Below are 19360 nucleotides of genomic sequence, written 5' to 3' on the forward strand. Positions count from 1 at the left end.
CTTACAAATGCTGCTTCCTTAAGCTTTTCTGATTCTCCCTTTCTCCTGACATCGTGTTGAATTTTATAGCTTTTTTTTCTTCCTTTCTTCTTAAAATTTAGTCCAGAACTAGAATGAAAGCAACTTTAGGAACTGCTCTCATGAAACATCTAGGAAAAGGTTCTGCACATTATACTTAGCAATATTTATTAAATTGATTATTGATTTTTGAGGGAAATACATATTTCAGTATAGTTTCTAAATTCCTTCATTATGATTTTACTTGGACTTATTTATTTGAGTTTAAAAGACAGTGTAGTGGGGGAATCTTTTAACTTCAAATGCCTTTTCAGTACATGCTCTTATCTGTCAGCATTTGAGAAATTGAAAAAAGTGATATTTTAGAGAATTGTAATTTATTCATCTTTTTTGAAAAGCTTATTTTAAAAATCTTTCCATTTATATTTTTTTCTCTAAGTAAGTTGTCATAATTAAGTATTCGAAGTTAATTAGTAAGTCTTGAACAAGTAACCTCCCAATTGTATTGAGTTTTTGTAAAAGAGGAAGTTTATTTCTATTTACTCATAGCAAACCAAGTTTTAGGATAAAAATATGTTGTTTTAAAGACTGATGACATGTTCCAGATGGTAACCAGAGCTCTGCTACCCCTTTACAAAGTAAATACAGAAGCCATGTGAGCAATTACACTTCCTATTTCATTTTCCATTACTCTAGAGTGTTTTAAAATGATAATCATTCTTGAAGTATTATAGTCAAAAAGAAAAGGTATTTATTGTTTTAGAGGCTTGTATTTCTGAGAGCTTTTCCTAGTGTTATGATGGAAATTTTGACTGGATCACAACTTAAGTTGACATGAATGGGAATCACTTCATTATGATCTTGTGTAGCCTTATAGTAAGAAGGTTGTCTAAAGTTTTTAGATAATCAGATGGTTCTGTAACCAAGTAAAATAGTGCCTTATTTTTTTATGTTTTAATCTTTGGGTACTCACACTAATTGTAGACTTAGTGTGTGCCCTTCTTTGGACTTTTAACACTTTTTATAGCTATAATGATTACTACTGTAGTCACAGGGAATGACTGACATTTCTATTATTACTGACTTTTGTAAAGATTCATTGCAAGATGATGACAGTACTATTGAAGTCCCTGACTAGGTTGTCCCCCTTTGCTTTTCTGAGTCTTCTGCCATGACCCCTTCCCGACATCTCTATTACAGAATGGTTCATTTATGCTGGTCCTTGTCCTTAAATCTAAGATAAAGGAATAAGAAATGGAGCAAAGAGATCAAGAAAGCTCAATGCCAGTGGTGGCTCTGACAGCCAACTAACTTTAAGACTTTGTGCAAATGACTTCTCCCATTTCATTTTTCTAATTTGTAATATGTACATTGGATTAGATGGTGATCTCCAAGATATTTTTTGACTATAAGATTCTGTAATTCATGAAAATTCATCTGCCTGAATGGCATTATGATAATCAGATAGACTGACAGCTGGATGCAGGGAAATGGCAGAGCTAAAAGCTACATTCTATCCTATCCTTGGTGAACATTCATGTTTGCATATTTAAATAACAATATTCTCTATGTCACATCTCCCACCAGTCGCTTCGCAGATTTTACACATAATTTAATGAACTCCATTAGTACTAATGAAATGGAGTAACAGTGATGTTTTATTATGTAGAATATACCTTTAATATCATTCCTGGTATTGGAGAAATCAAATGAAAAATTTATAGCTTTGACTTTTAAAAAAGAAAAAAATCACCCATCTTTATTTAATGGAGTAAAAGACCTCCAATAAAGAATACTATACCAGAATTGTGATTCACTTCACACCTGCTCCATATTTAGCATGCAGAACCTCACATGTTCTCAAGCATAAAAAATTCAGGGTGACATATTAAATGAAGGGTCATTCTGAAAAATAGAGTAAACAAAATGGTTTACTCTCAAAGATTGTGAAGTAAAAACCAAAATAGTAGCTTATTCTTAGCTAATATTTGGCAGTATTTCTCAAATCCAGAAAAGTTAGAGGGAAATCCAGTAAATGTCAACATTGTTGTTTGGGGAGACTCGCAATATCTCCTCAGCAATTCGATGTATGTTAATGAGATGTGAGACTTGTTTAGGGTTCTCTTAGAGATAACTCTGGTGTCAAATTTTAATGATCTAACTTCATGAAAAGGATTTCTAACCAATTATCTAGCAAGACAATTGTGAGATTTTTTTTGTTTGTTTTAAATTTGAGGCCTCAATTATTCTGACCTTTGGTGAACCAGTTACACATTGGACATTCTTTCCTTACCAAGTTGATAACTTGCTCTCAGTTCTGACCCTTCCGGCAATCAAGTCAGTCCACATGAGATTCTGACAGTAAAGCTATAATCCAATTCAGCAGACATTGATTAGAACCTGTAATGGAGGCAAGGTAGGAGTGATGACAACAGCTTCCATTTATGTGAGCACTTACTATGTTCCCAGTTGTGTCTGTGTTCCCAGTTTCTAATTTTACAACTTTACAGATGTGAAGAGATGATTCAGAGGCATTATGTAACTTGCTATATTACTAAGTACCTGACCAAAATCAGGATCTGATAGATCTGCTAGACTCCAAAATCCATGATTTTCTACTCTTTGGCTAATTCTTAGGTCTTTCTTTTGCTTATCTAACTCCTCACTGTTCATGGTGCCTCCTTTTACCTAGCATCAGCTATGTTCCAGATACTGTGCTTTGTGTTTTATTATATAAACCTACTTATAAATGAAACTAGCCCCACTTATAAATGAGAAGGAAAGCTAGAGGATTTAGCAGTGTGTCCAAGATAACACAGCTAGAAATTGTCTGAGGTAGGATTCAAATCTAGATCTGACCTTCCAAACTGAGCTTTTACTATTAGAGAACAATGACTTGATCAGTGGTGTACCCTGAGTTAGTACAAAGGTACTAAATCATGTATCCTATTTTCTAGTAGCTGGAAGTCCACTGGTTGAGATAGACAAGAACGCAAGTGTCTGTAAAGCCAAGACGAACCATTCAAATGTGAAATGAATTTTAAAAGGTGCTGGGAAATAATAGGGAAGATGAATGCCAAATAGAAGATAGAGAATGCTTCTGCCAACATGGAAGCATTTAATGAATAACCTTTCAAAATACAAAGAATGAAAGGAAATATTTCAAACTGAGGAACTAGTTTCCCCTTAAGTATAGTGTTTTTGTTAATAGTTTCAAATCTTTTGTTACTTTAGCTTTGCAAATTGTCTCATTGACTCATGTCTAATTTAATAGTTACCAGAATCCCAAATTATTAGATCTCTTTTTTATTAAGTTACTTTTTATTTGTACTTCTTTGGGATGGAGAAAATACCTGAACCTTATTTAGTTTCTGAATTTATATGTAGCCTATTAATGATCAATTTTTAGAAATGTCCCATAGATATTGGAAATGAATATTAAAATTTAGATGAATTTTCTAAAGAGTTGAAATTTGTTTAATAGATTCTTCTGATCCTCACGTGCTTTTTCTTTGATGAGCCAACAAATTCTAGGTAAGAATCTCCCACTGGTATTTTGGGTATATAGGATTTTTCTCATATTTCTTAGTTTTTACTTCATGTAATTAATGCAGTTAGTTAATAAGTTTGTGCTTATTACGTTTTCTTGCATTATATCTCTTGCCAGTATAAAAGATCGATCTTTGCTCCATTTGATTTTTTTGTTTTATATTTACTCTTGATACAAACATTACCTTAGCCAAGTATGCTTATATATCGATACATTTTTGTCCATCCTTTTCTGTGTCATTTTGTTTAGTTACTTTTATATTAGATTAATAATTGAATAATTGAATAATAATTGAATAATTGATTATTCAATCAGATGGTCTTTTAAAATGTTTAACCAATTAACATTTTATTTATCTATTTGGTATAAGGGATTGAACCCAGGATGCTTAACTACTGAGCTACATCTGCAGCCTTTTTATAAATGTTTTATTTTGAGACAAGGTGTTGCTAAGTTGCTGAGAGCCTCACTAAATTACTGAGACTGACCTCTAACTTTCAATCCTCCTGTTTCAGCCTCCAGAGTTGCTGGGATTACAGGTGTGCACCACCAGACCCAGCTGGCATTATTTATTTTAATTATTCATATGATTGATCTTATTTCTACCTTTTTGTTTTGTGGTTTTCTTTTATGCTTTTTTTTGTGTTTTATTTTAAACCCCCTTGTCTTTTTTGATTTTATAGATTTTTTAAAAAATGCTTAAAAGTTACATGTTCTTTTTCTTTTCTACTAGTGGTAGCCTTTTAATCAATATATATGTACTTTTTATCAATATAAAAATGAAAATACCTATAACATTTGAATGAATAAGAAAATAACTAAGGTGCTTTAATTTATCCTTTCTTCCTCCCCTTCCTTTAATACTTCAAACATTTTATAGTAATAATCTGAAACTATTTCCATGATTATCCATATATGTATATTTTACCTGTATGTTTTGTTTCTTTAAAAACTGTTTTATGTTAAAAAAAACCTATTTCTAACAATTATGTGAAAATTTACAGCTATAGTATTATAATTGCATATGTTTAACTTTGAGTTTTGATGGGTTCACTTAAATTCATTGCTTACTACCATTTATTTAATGCCTGCTTTAATATTCATTTCTTGTGTTTTAAAATTTGGGTTAATACCTCATTTTACTGGAGTATTTCCTGATGCATCCCCAGTGATTTTCACATTATTATATCTCTCAGTTCTTTGTCTTCATCTTGCCTAAGCTCTCCATAGTAATTGACGGATGATCACTTTCTCTTGTTTTCATTTGACTTCTAAGAATCCGACTTCTTTTGGTTCTTTTAGGTCACTGGACACTATTTCTTTGTTAGTTTTTGTCTCCCCAGTTTCTTTATCATAGGGTTTGTTTCTTTAGCTCATTTTTCTTCTGTTTACTCTTATCCAGGTTCATAACTTTAAATGCCATCTATATTAAAATTCAAAATTTATGTCGTTAGCTTAGGCATCTCCTATGTCACATAGGTATCCCACTGTATACTTGATATTGCCATTTTCATAATTCCCAAACTGGTCCCTTACCAAGACCTGAATTTTCTTAAGTGTTACTCATTAAGTGGGAACTCTAGTATTTAATTTCTTCAAGCCAAAAACTTCAGTTCATCAGGCAAAATAAAATTTTGGAGTTGCCAAATTCTTTGGAAAATTTTATAGATTCTACCTTCTAAAATAGATCCAGAATTAGACCTCTTATCACCTCCCTAGTTACTACCCAAGGTACTATCACCTGTTGCTGTTATTACATAATCTCCCAGCTGGTTTCTCTCCTCCATATTTGGCCCTTAACAGCTCATTATTCAACCTAGAAGCTAGTTAGCATTCATGCCAGTCAACATTCTTTTCACTAACTAAAAGTCAGTTGCATCTAGTCCCCCACTCTAAATTCTCTTGTTCGCCCACTTTTCTTTAGCCACATTGGGCTTCTTGTTCCTTCTTCACAGCAGGTGTTTATTTCAAGACCTTTGCTCCTTCTACCTGAAGGCTTTCCCTATAATTTGGACCTGACTCCCTCCCTCGCTTCCTTCAGTTCTCTGTTCATAGGTCACCTATCTCCAGTGTTTGAAATTGCCACACATGTTAAAGTTTCTCAATATATTTGTTGTTGTCTGTGCATTGTTGTTGTGCCTGGGTATAATATTTTACGTCCTAATCCTTTTTTTTTTAAATTAAAACTTTGATTAGAACAATTATTAAGAATCCTTTGGGAATGACTATCTACTTTTGTATAGTGGAAGGAATCTGTTCTGTGCTTGGTTTGAGTGGCAGGCAACTTTGCATTAATCCATTAGAGCATAAGTTGATCTCATTTGTTCATTCCTTCCAAAAATTATGTAAAATTTAAGATTCAGTTACAGTTTCTTGATGTTTTCAATGCTATCTTTCCCTTTATAATTATTTTTATCATTTCTGTAGGATTTTTAAAAAGGTTCAGGGGAAAATATGTAGGCTCAATTCTTAATCTTTAAAACAAAAATACATAATATGTTTGTATGTAACTGTTCTCAACCATAGCTATCCATTTGAAAAATTAAGTATTTGTATGTGTAAGTGTGTGTGTGTGTTTTAATTTATTAAATCTAATGATAATGCTTAGTGGTACATATGATTTTTCAGACCTCCTTGAACTGATTCCACAGCCCTGGAATTTGGAACCACTGTTAGGAATATAAAGCAGGAACACAGTTGTTAGAAATGGTTGATACTTTAGTAAAGTGTAGAGTAAGTTCATTTTCACCTATAGGAACTCAAGTCTTCTTGTTTTGCATTTGAAAATCATCCCTGGTAGTGTCTCAGAAAATTCAGAGTAAGAAGCACAAGTGCAGGAGAGGAAAAGGGCAGGCAGTTCTACAGAAATGTTTTGAAGATAACATTTTCCTCCACTTTCTGCAAGGCTGCAGAGAAATAGTTGATGGGAGATCTTGAAATCCACTGCTCTAGCACAGAGATGAGCTGTGCTTATTTATGACACCAATTTTACTTTCTCATTTTTATTGTTATTGTTAAAAAAAAAAAAAAAAGGCCAGTGTTCTGCAGTGACTGGATTTCTGGAGTCATTTCCCAATTAAAACAGTTATATGATGCTACTGTCCAAGTGAGGTTTTTTTTTTTTTTTTTTTTTTTTTTTTTGCATGTTTCGTGATCTTTCTGATTGTAGAATTAACATGTTCTAAAAATGAATTTTGAAAGGAGACATCTCCTTCATCATGAAGAATTTTGTTTATTTATTTATTTTTGCTTATTAATTTTACTTTTTTCCTCCAACAGTTTTAGATTTAACCATCAGACTCAAAATGCTTTCATACATCTGTGTGGGTAACTTGAACTATATCTGCTTTGTTAGTTTTGGATGACCCTTCCTCTCGTGTACCCCATATGTTCACCCAATAAGAGGTTTATTTGGCCAGACTAGCTCTGCATCCCAGTCTGCAAAACTAAAAAGACTTTAGTTCACATCTCTGAAAAGCAAGAAAACATGAGACAAACAGCATCGATGCTAGAGTCAGACAAAGTTTGGACAAAGCCCTGCTACCTTGAACTCACTCATGGGACACAGACAAATTAATTAACCTTTGTAAGCTTCACTTACATATTTATAAAAAGATGAATGGTAATACCCACCTTGTTAGATTGTTGTGAAGACCAGAGACAGTGATATGAAATCCATTGCCCGAGGTTAGGTGTGAAAGAGTAGCTCTGTCAGTCAGGGTTTTCCAGGAGAATAGAACCAATAGGATAATAGGATGTGTTTGTGTGTGTTTGGAGTGTGTGTAGAGATTTATTTTAAGGAATAGCATGTGTGATTATGGGAGCTGGCAAGTGTAAAATCTGTAGGGCAGACCAGCAGACTAGAACTGAAGTAGGGTGTGTATATTTATGTGTGTATGTCTATAATTTTTTTTAGCGGTCTTGAGGAAGAATTTCTTCTTTCCTGGGAAAACCCAGTTTTTACCTTTACATTGATTATATGAGGTCTACTCCTAAAATCATCTGTTGATGTTGATCACATCTACAAAATACCTTTACAACACCTTGAATATTGTTTGACTAAATAACTGATTTCTATAGCCTAACCAAGTTGACACATAAAATTTAGCTATCATAGTAGGTATTGAATAAATTGCTGCATTTATTTTTAAACATGGTGTTTTCTATTACTTTGATTATAATATTTTATTCAGCAAACATTTATTCAGGGACTCCCATATACCAGGCATTGGCTATGTATGTGTGTGCTAGGAGAGAGAAAGATAAAGTTGGATATGTCACCTGCTCTCCAGGAGTTTATATTCTTATGAGAGAGACAAGAAGTCAAGAGAAACTATAATATATTAGGATAAATACATGATACTGTTAAAATGTATATGTATGTCTTAGGTATATATTTATATCTATACCTGTATTTATTTATTTTTATAAAATTCTGTCTATCCAACCAAACAACCCTCCATCCATTCATCCATCCATCTGTCCTTCTAATCATTAAAGTCTTGTTTCCATCTTTGTCTCAAGATGAAGGGAAAAGAAAAATTATCTTGGATGATCATACCTTGAATGAGCATTGGTTGATGTCAGTGAGGATATGAATCTCTACTATGATTGTAGTGCTGTACTTTGTAAAAAGGGTATTGCTAAGACCCTCTTCAGAAGCAGTGCATGAGTAAAATAATTTTCCTATATGAACCGAGGCTAAAAGTCTACTCCCCTTCAGGTTTGGGGAATCTATTATAAATATGTTGTTAATAATAATGTTTTGTTAATTATGACTTATCCATATAATAAACTATTATGACCATTAAGTAACTCTAAATGAATATTTGATATTCTTACAACTGTTAGCCAAGGGAAATATGAGTGTAAAATATTAGTATAATCTTTATATGTATTGAAAAAAGACTAGAGGAAAATACATCAAAAATTTCGTAGTAGCTCTTTTTGGGCAGAGGGATTATAGATGATTCTGATTGATTGCTTTGTATGTTACTGTATTAAGTTTTCTAGTGTAAATGTGTGTTACTTTTATATCAGAAAAAATATGTGATTGAAGGGCAGTAGTTAATTTTTTTTAATGTAGCATATGATTAAGCAAAACATACAAGTTTTGATAAAATCATTAGAAACCTACCTGTGTTTACAAAATGCCTTGGTATTGAAGTACTGTAGCACTCGGCATTACTAAATTCAGAAAAGGAAGGTTAGGCGCCATCATATAGATTTTTGTGAGCTTTTTGAATTGAATGAATGAGACAGAGGCTGCCTTTCAAAACTAATCAGCTTCATTAAGAAAGTCACTGCTTAGAGTTTGTAGCAAAGATGGATAATGAAAGGATTCATCTTTCACTTTATAATGAAAGGGTCGCTAGGGTATTAAATATTAATGTTTTTAGTGAATGGAAATAAAGCTAGAGGGGAGGGGGGCTGGATATTAGGTGGATGGGCAAAAATGTGTGATTTTTGTGCTCCAACCTGACTGGTCGGTCTATGAAGACAGTTGGATAGTGGATGTGGCATACTATCCAGCATTTTAAAACACTATTTTCAAACTGTGTTTTTCTGACCAGCTGCACCAGCATTAGCATCACCAGGGAGCTTGTTAGAAAGGTAAATTCCACTTGACAGAGGGGTGGACTTCTGTGTTTAATAGATTCTTCAAGTGAAAAATAAAGTGAGTCTTCTTTAGATAGGGGGTGAAAAATTACCATCCTCCAGGTGTTTGTGATGCATGCTAAAATTCGAAGACCTCTATTCCATAGGAAGGGGTTCTTAGCCTACAGTTTAATATCTGCACTGTTCCTCTCTGTTCTTTGCTGTATTTGAAAGTCTTTCCTATAAGCTTTCTATAGGAGGGAAATACTCCATGTCTTTTTATTCTCTCTGATCCTTGCAACATCTGGGTGAGGTTGCAAAGGATACTGAGGCATAAAGAACTGAGGCATATTCATGGTAAAATGTACGCTACTTTGGGGGGTAGTATCAGAAATAAAATGAGGTCTTCAAGTTCTAGGTTCAGAATTCTGTCCTCAGCAACAATATACACTCAAATTTTCCTGTCATGGAAGATTTTTGTTGTTGTTTTTTTTTTCTTTTGGCTATTAAAAGCCAATTGATGTGTTTGTTGTTTGTATTATTACATATCATTGCTCATTATTTTTAGTTCTAGTACTCTATATTGACAAAACTTTAGGGGACTTCCAGTGAGGCTAGGAAACCAAGACCTCCTAGGAGTTACTTTTTAACTGAACTCTTTCTTGCCTTCAAGAAACTAAGGCAATTTAAAGTAAGTTGGAGATAGTTGTGTGATTTTTGTCTTTATTTTCTTTTGGAATTAGGTTTTGTTTAATAGCTGTGGTGAAGTAAAAGTTAACAAAAAACAAATGAAGTACGTGGTATTTGAAGACAAAAAAGGAAAGCAGTTGAGATTTAGCACTGCACATTATGTGAATTAACAAAATACTGAAATATGTCATTTAGAGCAAATAGGTAAGATAGGAGAGTTCTAGGTGTTGAAATAAATGAAAAACTCAGCTAAAGCAGTTTATCAGCCAAATGTATTCATTTCTTTCATAAAATGAATATAAGAACAAGGTTTTTTTGGAGTTAAGAAAACCCCAAGAACAGGGCTTCAATAACAACACTCATTCCGGTATCATTGTTAATTTTCTAAACTTGAACTGGTTTTATGTTTTGGGACTGAATTGCTTTTTGAAGGATAGAAGCTAACTCAAGAAACAGGGTAATTATGTTTTTCTTATCATAATACCTTTCAAATAATTTATTTTTAATTAAGTGTTATATTGTGTATGAATTCCAGTCCTTAACCTTTCTCTAAGTAGAATTTTAATACTAGACTCCCCCTTCCTTCTCTCCGTTTACTTTTAAATCTACCTTTTAAACTTTAAAAATTTTGATTGGAAGGAGGAATATGATTTTTATAGCAGTTTAATCTCAAATAACCTTCCCTTGATTTTTTCTCATATAACAAAATAATCTCAATTTTAAACTGTTTTTCTATTTATGTGTAATCATAGTCTCCTGTTCATATGTTGGAAATCTGTCCTATACTGTGAATCCCAAAATAGACATGATAAGTTGGATAGGATTGGATTTTGAGAATTTTGTGGATTGGCACAGAGGTTAATGAGGTATTAGATAATCCTAGGAATCATTTGCTTTTTGTTGTTGTTGTTGTTGTTGTTCTGTAGATAAGACCTGAGGCTTGATCCTAACCAGACATTTGATGAATTGTTATGCCTATAACATCAACAACAACATTCATTTAGCATGTAATGTGTTAGATATATTATGTGATTTATATATAATATCTATTATCTTCATGGCAGTCCTTTTGTCAAAGGTTATTATCGTCCTCATTTTAGATTATAAAACAGAAGCTTAGAAAGCTTAGCAACGTGTGCATTGATACAGTTAGAAAATTACAGCTATGGAATTTGAACAGTCTATTAGATTTCAGAGCCCGATCTTTCAAACATTAAACACAAAATTCATTATGGTACTAGAAAAATAAAAAAAGATTTCAAAACATGATGTAGTGGGAAATTGAGACACAATCTAGACTGAAAATTACCTTAGAGATATTTCTATCTAGAATAATATGCTTACATACTTATTTAATTATTTTAAAGTATTTGTTTATTTATTTGTGGTACTGGGAATCAAACACAGGGCCTTGTGCATGCAAGGCAAAAAACTCTACCAGTGAGCCGCATTCCACTCCATGCTTTTATTTTTAAAAAGAGAAAGCCAAGACCTAGAAAGTTAAGAAGTAAGCTCATATTCATACTACTAGTGAGGGTAGAGCCCATCTAGAGCCAGTTTCCTTGACTTTTAAAGCACAGCTGTTTCTATTCTCCTGTCTTTCCTGGCAGGTATTTTATAATCCCAATGTGGAAGGGAAACACATGGTAAGGATGTGACTATGGCCTAAAGCTCAAGGTGTTACTATGACTAGACTTTTTTTCCACCATGTTCAACTGCAGTGGTTATTTATCATGTGCACATTATGTTACAGGAGTGAAGTGGAGACAGGTAGGGAGGGAGGAATGTAAGATGGTGAGACTATCTGATGATTTGAGTAATTCCTTATGCTATTCCTGGAGTGAGCCTGAGGTGTGAGATGTGAACCTGCTATTCCTCAGGCATCCCAGTTACCATGTGCCTGCCTCTCATGTGAGCCCCTTGCCATACTGGGTGTGATTTTGGTGTTGAAAAATATGTGATTTTACACAACATGATCCAACTCCTTCATTTGATTTATGGAAGAAAAATAAAGATCTATTCTAGTGCTGAAGGAAGGACTGGTTGAGTTGTATTCACTGAAAGATATTACAATCTTTGTTTCTATGAATCTTCCTGAGGGATATTAAGGGTAATTTTGACTATGTGATTTCCTAATCTAACCTCATATAAAGTTGTTCTACTGAATTTCTTTTTGCATTTTGTCTGTCAGTTCTAATATATAACAGTGTCTTTCAGAATGAGTGTTCTTCCCATTGTGGCTCTACTTTGATACCATGTTCTAATTATACAGAGCATGTTCTGCCATTTGATCATTCTCAATCTCATTATATTCCAAACTGAATTCTGTTCACCTTTGAGCATTACATTCTTTCAGGTTTCTGTTTAATTGATAAGCTTGGAATATTGACTTTTCACTTATTTAACTAGTTGTTAGGTAACATTCCCCCCATGCTTTATGTTAAGCTTGAACATCAGTAACTTCTAGGACTATCTTCTTTCAAAAGTCATATTCAGAATCATAGCCACAATACATTTATAACTTCTATACATTGTTCGTCCTCTATTTTAAACAATTATAACAAGTGATTTCCAAGAAACTCATGCAATTCCTTTTAGTATCCTAAAAGCAAGTCATGGAAACCTACAGATTGAAGCCTATATAGATTTTTACATTATCCTTCATTAGTTTTTCCCTTCCTTAGTACTTATTTAAAATTTTAGTGTTGATTAATGCTGTTTGCTTTGTGATGGGAAAAGCAGAACTAGAGAAAACATTTTCTAAAATCTTTTTAAAATATCATATTTTCTCCCAAATAGGACAGCTTCTAACATGGCAGTTGATTTTGAAACTCCATAGCAAGCAAGAGGGCAAGTATCTAAGATGGAAGTTATGGTCATTTTGTAACTACAGAATCATCACTGCAACCATGTTCTGTTTGGTAGCAGGAAGTCACTTGGTCTAGCCCTTCTTTAAGGAGTGGAGAGAGGTGGTGATCAATGGCATAAAGACTAGGGACCAGGAATTATTGGGGATCATTTTAGGGACTGCCTATCAGTGTATGTGTTATAGGTACAGAATGTGATATATACTTGGAGCAATCAACAAAAGCAACTTCCTTTGGATATAGAAAGCAGTAAAAATAGAAGTTTGAGATAATATCTGAGGTTGCAACAGTAGAATGGCAGTAGGGCTTTGTAAAAATGTAGACAATGAGAAATAAGTAGTTTGGAATGAAGATGAAAGACGTTCTTTAATCAATCCATATTAATTTTAGTCTGCTTACTTCCTTTTAACTTCCGTTCGTTGAAGATACCTAAATTTTTAAAAATAGTTAAATCACATAAAAAAATAAGAATAAGCAACCTATGGTTCAAGAATTAGTATAACAATTATTTAAAGATAACTTATCTATGTGGATTTTTCTTTCTCAAGATTATATTTTTATTATGAATTTCATTTCTCTTTAATGGCAATGTAACTATCTTGCTGAATTCCTTTTTAATTTGTGTCACTATGTTTAATGAATGACTGTGACTGAATGAATGGATGACTGTCACAGAGTTAAGGAAAATAAAATAGGAATAGTGAAGCATCCCTGGCCTAGCAACAATAGAAGATATCATTAGCCCAAGCCTGAAGGGGCAGAGAGGGAATCATGACTAGAGACCATAAGAACTGAAGGTAGGAGACAGGGATTTCAATGGGAGCAGGAACACAGCCACTGTATCCTGGCAGGGAGAAATCCAAGGGAGTAAGTGTCCCAGCTGCTCTCCTCCTTTCCTGTAATCTCTTGCCTCCCATTGGCCAGACCCAATAAGAAGCCAGAAGGCAAGAGAATCTGATGCAGGTCAGCCTCTTAGCACAGAACACAGTAGAGAATAGAAGGGTAGAAAATGATTTTGGAGGGACAAACAAATAATATTCAGTAAAGAATGAAGTCTTTTAAATTTCCTTATATTGTCTGTTTGGATGTGAATCTATTTGAATGCGCACCTACTGTTATGGTTTGGATCTTAAGCCCCTCATGGTTCTCAAGTTGAACAATTTGACCCTAGTTGATAGAGCTTTTGGGAGGTGGTAGAACCTTTAGGAGGCAGGACTTAGCAGAAGAAATTTATGTAATAGGGGCATCTCTTGAAGGGGATAGTGGGATCCTGGCCCCTTCCTTACTTTCCTTTTCACTTCCCAGATGTCATGAGGTAAGTAGCTTTGCTTTACTATGTGCTCTTCACCCTTCCACAGGTTCAAAAACAACAAAGCCAATTGATCTTTGACTTAAACTTCTGAAAGTGTGAGCCAAGTTGTAAATTTTGAGTGTTTAACAGTCCTTCTGCTTGATTGACTCCATAATGGTTACCATTAGTTCCTCAAGAAATGTGGCTGCAGGTTTTCTTTTTTAAGTATTAGACTATATTTATGTTACATTCTATTTTTTTTTTTGCAGTGCCGGGAATTGAACCCAGGGCCTTGTGCTTGTGAGGCAAGCATTCTACCAACTGAGCTATATCCCCAGCCCCTGTTACATTTTATTGAATGATTAAAACCATGGTGTAAAAGTTGCTTTTTCTGTGGATGTTTGACCTTCAAGTGACTGATGAAGAAGGAATATGGTTTCTCGTTAGATTTGGAATGATATGAAATGAATGCAGTATGGGTTCACTTAAACAATATTTGTTGAATAGCAGTTTATCCATTTTCTTAATTCCTGTTTTATAAATACTCATAGACTGAGGGAAGAAGGTTGCTTGAGAGAAATTTAGGCTGTATGTAACCTGCTTATCTCTACTTTCTTTTTTAAAAAAGTACTTATCTTACATTTAGAAACAAATGATCATGACACTGGAGCAGAGAGAATTGTTGAAATTTATTCACCAAATATTTTATGATGGCCTATCTACTTAGTGTGAATGTAGAGATAAATAGTATAGGCATGATAATTACCAAGACAGAGTCCTTGCTCTGAAGCAGTTCCTATCCAAGTAGGGCAGTTAATGCTTAAACGTCTAACTGTAATGATAGATAGAGTCCCATATATATTCTCTTAGTGGTACAGGCAACAGTATAGGAATGCAAAGAGTGATATCAAAGGGGCTAGTGTTTGAGCTGAAACTTGAGTTTGTTTACAATATTATGGTTAAGGGGAAGAGAATTCATTTTGGGCTCAGGGAATGACATGAACAAGGCACAACTGAATAAAAACTGCAAACATGAAGTCAGGGAGAAGAATTATTAAAAACAGAACCTCGATGAACTCCTACATATACAAGCAATGGCAAGAGTAAAGTGTGCTCAGAAAGATGTGATAGAAGATTAGACTGCTAAGAGAGATAGGACTGAATTGTCAAGGTCCAGATTTCTTTGCTAAGAACTTTATATTTTCTACGTAGCTTATAAATATTTTTTTGAAGGGGAGACAAATAGTGGTAAAGTAAGGAATCAGCTAGAGATATAAAAGAGTACTGCAGAGAAGCTGTTGGCAATAGTGTGGGATGGATGTGGGGGACTTTGCTTGAGGAGGAGGAGGAGGATTGTCCTAAAGTCAGAGCACTGAAATGAAATGGAGACCACAGAGATGAGACATTATAGGTACTGATAACAGATATGGCAGGTTGGGGTGCTTCTTCATTTTTGTTTGGAGTAATTGGCATAAGGAGATGCCATTACCTAACAAGCAATAGGAAAGGAAGATATGACCCTGGGGAAAAGTTTAAAAGTTCATTTTAGACTTGTAGAGTTTAAGATATTAGACCACTCATCGATCTTATAGATGTCCATTTAGACACACAAAAAATTTTAGTCTGGAGACCAGGAATTGCCTGTGTTCAGAATAGAAACCTGGGAACATCAATCTGATTATAATTTTTTTTAAAGACAGGAAGCATTTATTTTGGTGGGTGTGATTAAGGAAGGGGCAACATAGTGAAAGTCCTCATGAATGCAGAGTCCACCACTTGTCCAGGGTAACTGATTATGGATATTTTGACTTCATTGCCATCTGAGATGGACTGCTTATCAGCCATTATGAGTTCAAATTCATCCACATTAAACTTGGCAAAGCCCCTCTTTGAGATGTGGATTTTCTGGAGGCCCAGGTACTTAAACTTGGCCCTGCAAAGGGTTTCAATCACATTATCCTTGTTCTTCACCTTTGTGTGGATAGATGTGATGAGTTGGTCAAATTGAGCACTGCCCACCATGCCCTGGGACTTTACATAGGCACCCCACATACCTGCCTGATGTCTTAATTGGGAGCCACAAGATTAGAAACATGAACATCCATTGGAAAGAGCCATCTCCAAAGTTCCTTAGGGCAGCCCATATAAGGCACAGGCTTTGTGTACTACCAAGGAGGCTGCTATTTGTAGCTGTTGTATACTGGGCCAACGGTAATTTTTAAACCATGAGAATAAATGAACCCTCTCCCCTGGAGGGAGTTCAGTGAAAAGATGACCGAAGAAAGAACCATGTAAGGAGAAGTTGGACAAAAGGCCATAAAGAAGACTGAGAAGGAGAGATCAAAGACCTAAGAGGAAAATAGGGTTGTAGTTGTCGTAGACGCCAAAGGGAAGGAAAGGTTTTATTTTTTAATTTTATTATTAGTTATTTTCAGTTATACATGACTGTAGAGTTCATTTTGATGAAATATGAATGCATGGATTATATCTTATTCCAATTAAGACTCCAGTCTTGTGGATGTACCCAATGGTGGGATTCACTGTGGTGTATTCAATATATGTACATAGGAAAGTTATAGCAGATTCTTTCCACTGTCTTTCCTATTCCTATCCTCTTTTCCTTACCTTCATTCCCTTTTTCTAATCCTCTGAAATTAATTTCTTCTGGTCCCCACCTCGTTATTGTGGGTTAGCTTCCACATATCAGAGAGAACATTCGACCTTTGTTTTTTTGGGATTGACTTATTTCACTTAGTGTGTTAATCTCCAGATCCATCCATTTACTGACAAATGTCATAAAGGCATTCTTCTTTATGGCTGAGTAAAATTCTATTGTGTATATGTACTACAGTTTCTTTATCAATTCATCTGTTGATGGGCATCTAGGTTGGTTCCATAGCTTAGCTATTGTGAATCATTCAATTATAAACATTGATGTGGCTGTATCACTATAGTATGCTGATTTTACATTCTTTGGATATATACTGAGGTGTAAGATAAGTGGTTCAAATGGTGGTTCCATTCCTAGTTTTTTGAGTATCTCCATACTGCTTTCCAGAGTGGTTACACTAATTTGCAGTCCCACCAATGTATGAGTATACCTTTTCCCTCACATTTGTGCCAACATCTGTTGTTACTTGTATTCTGGTTGGAGTGAGATGAAATCTCAGTGTAGTTTTAATTTGCATTTCTCTAATTGCTAGAGATGTTGAACATTTTTTCATATATTTGTTGACTGTATTTATTCTTTTGAGAAAGGTTTGTTAATTTCGTTTGCCCATAAATCCATTTATTCATTGTGTTTTCTTTTGTTGTTGTTGTTAAGATTTTTGAGTTCTTTGTATTTCTGAAAATTAACTCCCTATCTGAGGTATTGGTGGCAAAGATTTTCTCCCATTGTGTAGACTGTCTTTTCATGTCTTTTATGGTTTTCCTTACTGTGAAGAAGCTTTTTAGTTTGGTACCATCCTGTTTATTGATTTTTTATTTTACCTCTTGCACTTTGGGAGTCTTGTTTAGGAAATTGGTCCCTAAGCTGACATGTTAGAGTGTTGGGCCTACATTTTCTTCTAGTAGGTTCAGGGTTTCTGGTCATCTCTAGGTCTTTGATCCACTTTGAGTTGAGTTTTGAGTAGGGTGAGAGATATGGATTAAATTTTATTCTACTACATAGAGAGTTCCAGTTTTTCCAGCATCATTCGTTGAAAAGACTCCTTTCTCCAGTGCATATTTTTGGTGCCTTGTCTAACATGAGATAACTGTGTTTATGTGGGTTTGTCTCTGTGTTTTTTATTCTGTTCCATTGGTCTTCATGCCTCTTTTGGTGCCAATACCATGCTGCTTTTGTTACTATAGATCTGTAGTATAATTTAAGGTCTGGTATTGTGATGCCTCCTGCATCACTTTTCTCACTAAGGATTGCTTTGGCTATTATTTGTCACTTATTTTTCCAAATGAATTTCATGACTGCTTTTTCCATTTCTTTGAAGAATATCATTGGAATTTTAATAGGGATTGGATTGAATCTATCTAGCACTTTTGGTAGTATGTCCATTTTGACAATTTTAATTCTGCTTATCCAAGAACATGGGTGATCTTTCCATCTTCTAAGGTCTTCTTCAGTTTCTTTCTTAAGTGTTCTGTAGTTTTTATTGTAGAGGTCTTTAACTTCTTTTTTTAGATTGATACCCACATTCTTTTGTTAGATTGATTTCCAAGTATTTTATTGTTTTTTGAGACTATTGTGAATGAGATAGGCTTCCTAATTTCTCTTTCAGCTGATTCATCATTGGTATATAGGAACACAATTGGTTTATGGGTGTTAGTTTTTTATCCTGCTTGCTGAATTCATTTGTAAGTTCTGAAAGTTTTCTGGTAGAGTTTTTTGGGTCTTATAAATATAGGATCATGTTGTCAGCAAACAGATAGTTGGAGCTCTTCCTTTTCTAAGGAGAGGTTTTAGAAGTCAACAATGGGACTACATTAAATAATTTAAGAACTATGTTTATAGCAACTTATAAATTTGTCCCCACCCCAGGACCTTTAAATTCTGCCCTTGTATACAGACCTCACTCGGGAGAGTACATTAGTATTGCTTTCTAGTTTGGGCCTTCACAGGGCAGGGATTCTTCAGCATTTGCAGGAGTAACTTTAGATCTCTAAAAATGTGAAGGTGATTCATGTAGGTGAGGCAGTGCTCTGATTTAGTTGGTACCCCTTAATCCTGGAAGGAAGGAAGGCATTATAGCTGAAGAATCAATTTATTGTCATGATAGATCTTGTCATGTTCTGTCAAATCTTAGCAGGGAGAGTACCTGTTTCCCTTTTAAGTCACAAATGAAAGAGGAGCCTGGCTGAAGAGTTAATAAATGGATGGCCTCAAATTTAAAAGCTTCTGTACAACATAGGAAACAATTAGGAATGTGAAGAGAGAACCTACAGAATGGGAGAAAAACCTTTGCTCTTCTGACCGGGGATTAATATCTAGAATATATGAAGAACTCAAAAAATTTAACACCAAAAAAATCAAATAACCCAATTAATAAATGGGCAAATGTATTAAATAGACACTTCTCAAAAGAAGAAATACAAATGGCCAACAAATATATGAAAAAATGTTCAACATCATTAACAATTAGGGAACTCCAAGCAAAACTACATTGAGATTTCATTTCACTGGTCAGAATGACAGTCATCAAGAATACAAATAAATGCTGGAGAGGATGTGGAGATAAAGGAACACTTACATGGTTGGTTGAATTGTAAATTAGTGTAACTACAATGGAAATCAGTATGGAGGTTCCTCAAAAGACTAGGCATGGAAACACCATATGACCTAGCTATACC

The 19360-nt window shown here is 34.3% G+C and overlaps 1 protein-coding gene and 1 non-coding gene across 4 annotated transcripts in view; one reads left to right on the forward strand and one right to left on the reverse strand.

The window, feature by feature from the left end:
* Ppm1l (protein phosphatase, Mg2+/Mn2+ dependent 1L) overlaps positions 1 to 19360 on the forward strand; it is a 499143-nt gene that overhangs the window by 324655 nt on the left and 155128 nt on the right. The window lies entirely within an intron of this gene.
* On the reverse strand, positions 16127 to 16259 carry LOC124993837 (small nucleolar RNA SNORA70). The gene has a single exon (XR_007110356.1). It is a non-coding gene; the product is annotated as a small nucleolar RNA SNORA70 (small nucleolar RNA).

This window comes from Sciurus carolinensis, chromosome 9, assembly GCF_902686445.1.
Source record: "Sciurus carolinensis chromosome 9, mSciCar1.2, whole genome shotgun sequence".
Lineage (NCBI taxonomy): Eukaryota > Metazoa > Chordata > Mammalia > Rodentia > Sciuridae > Sciurus > Sciurus carolinensis.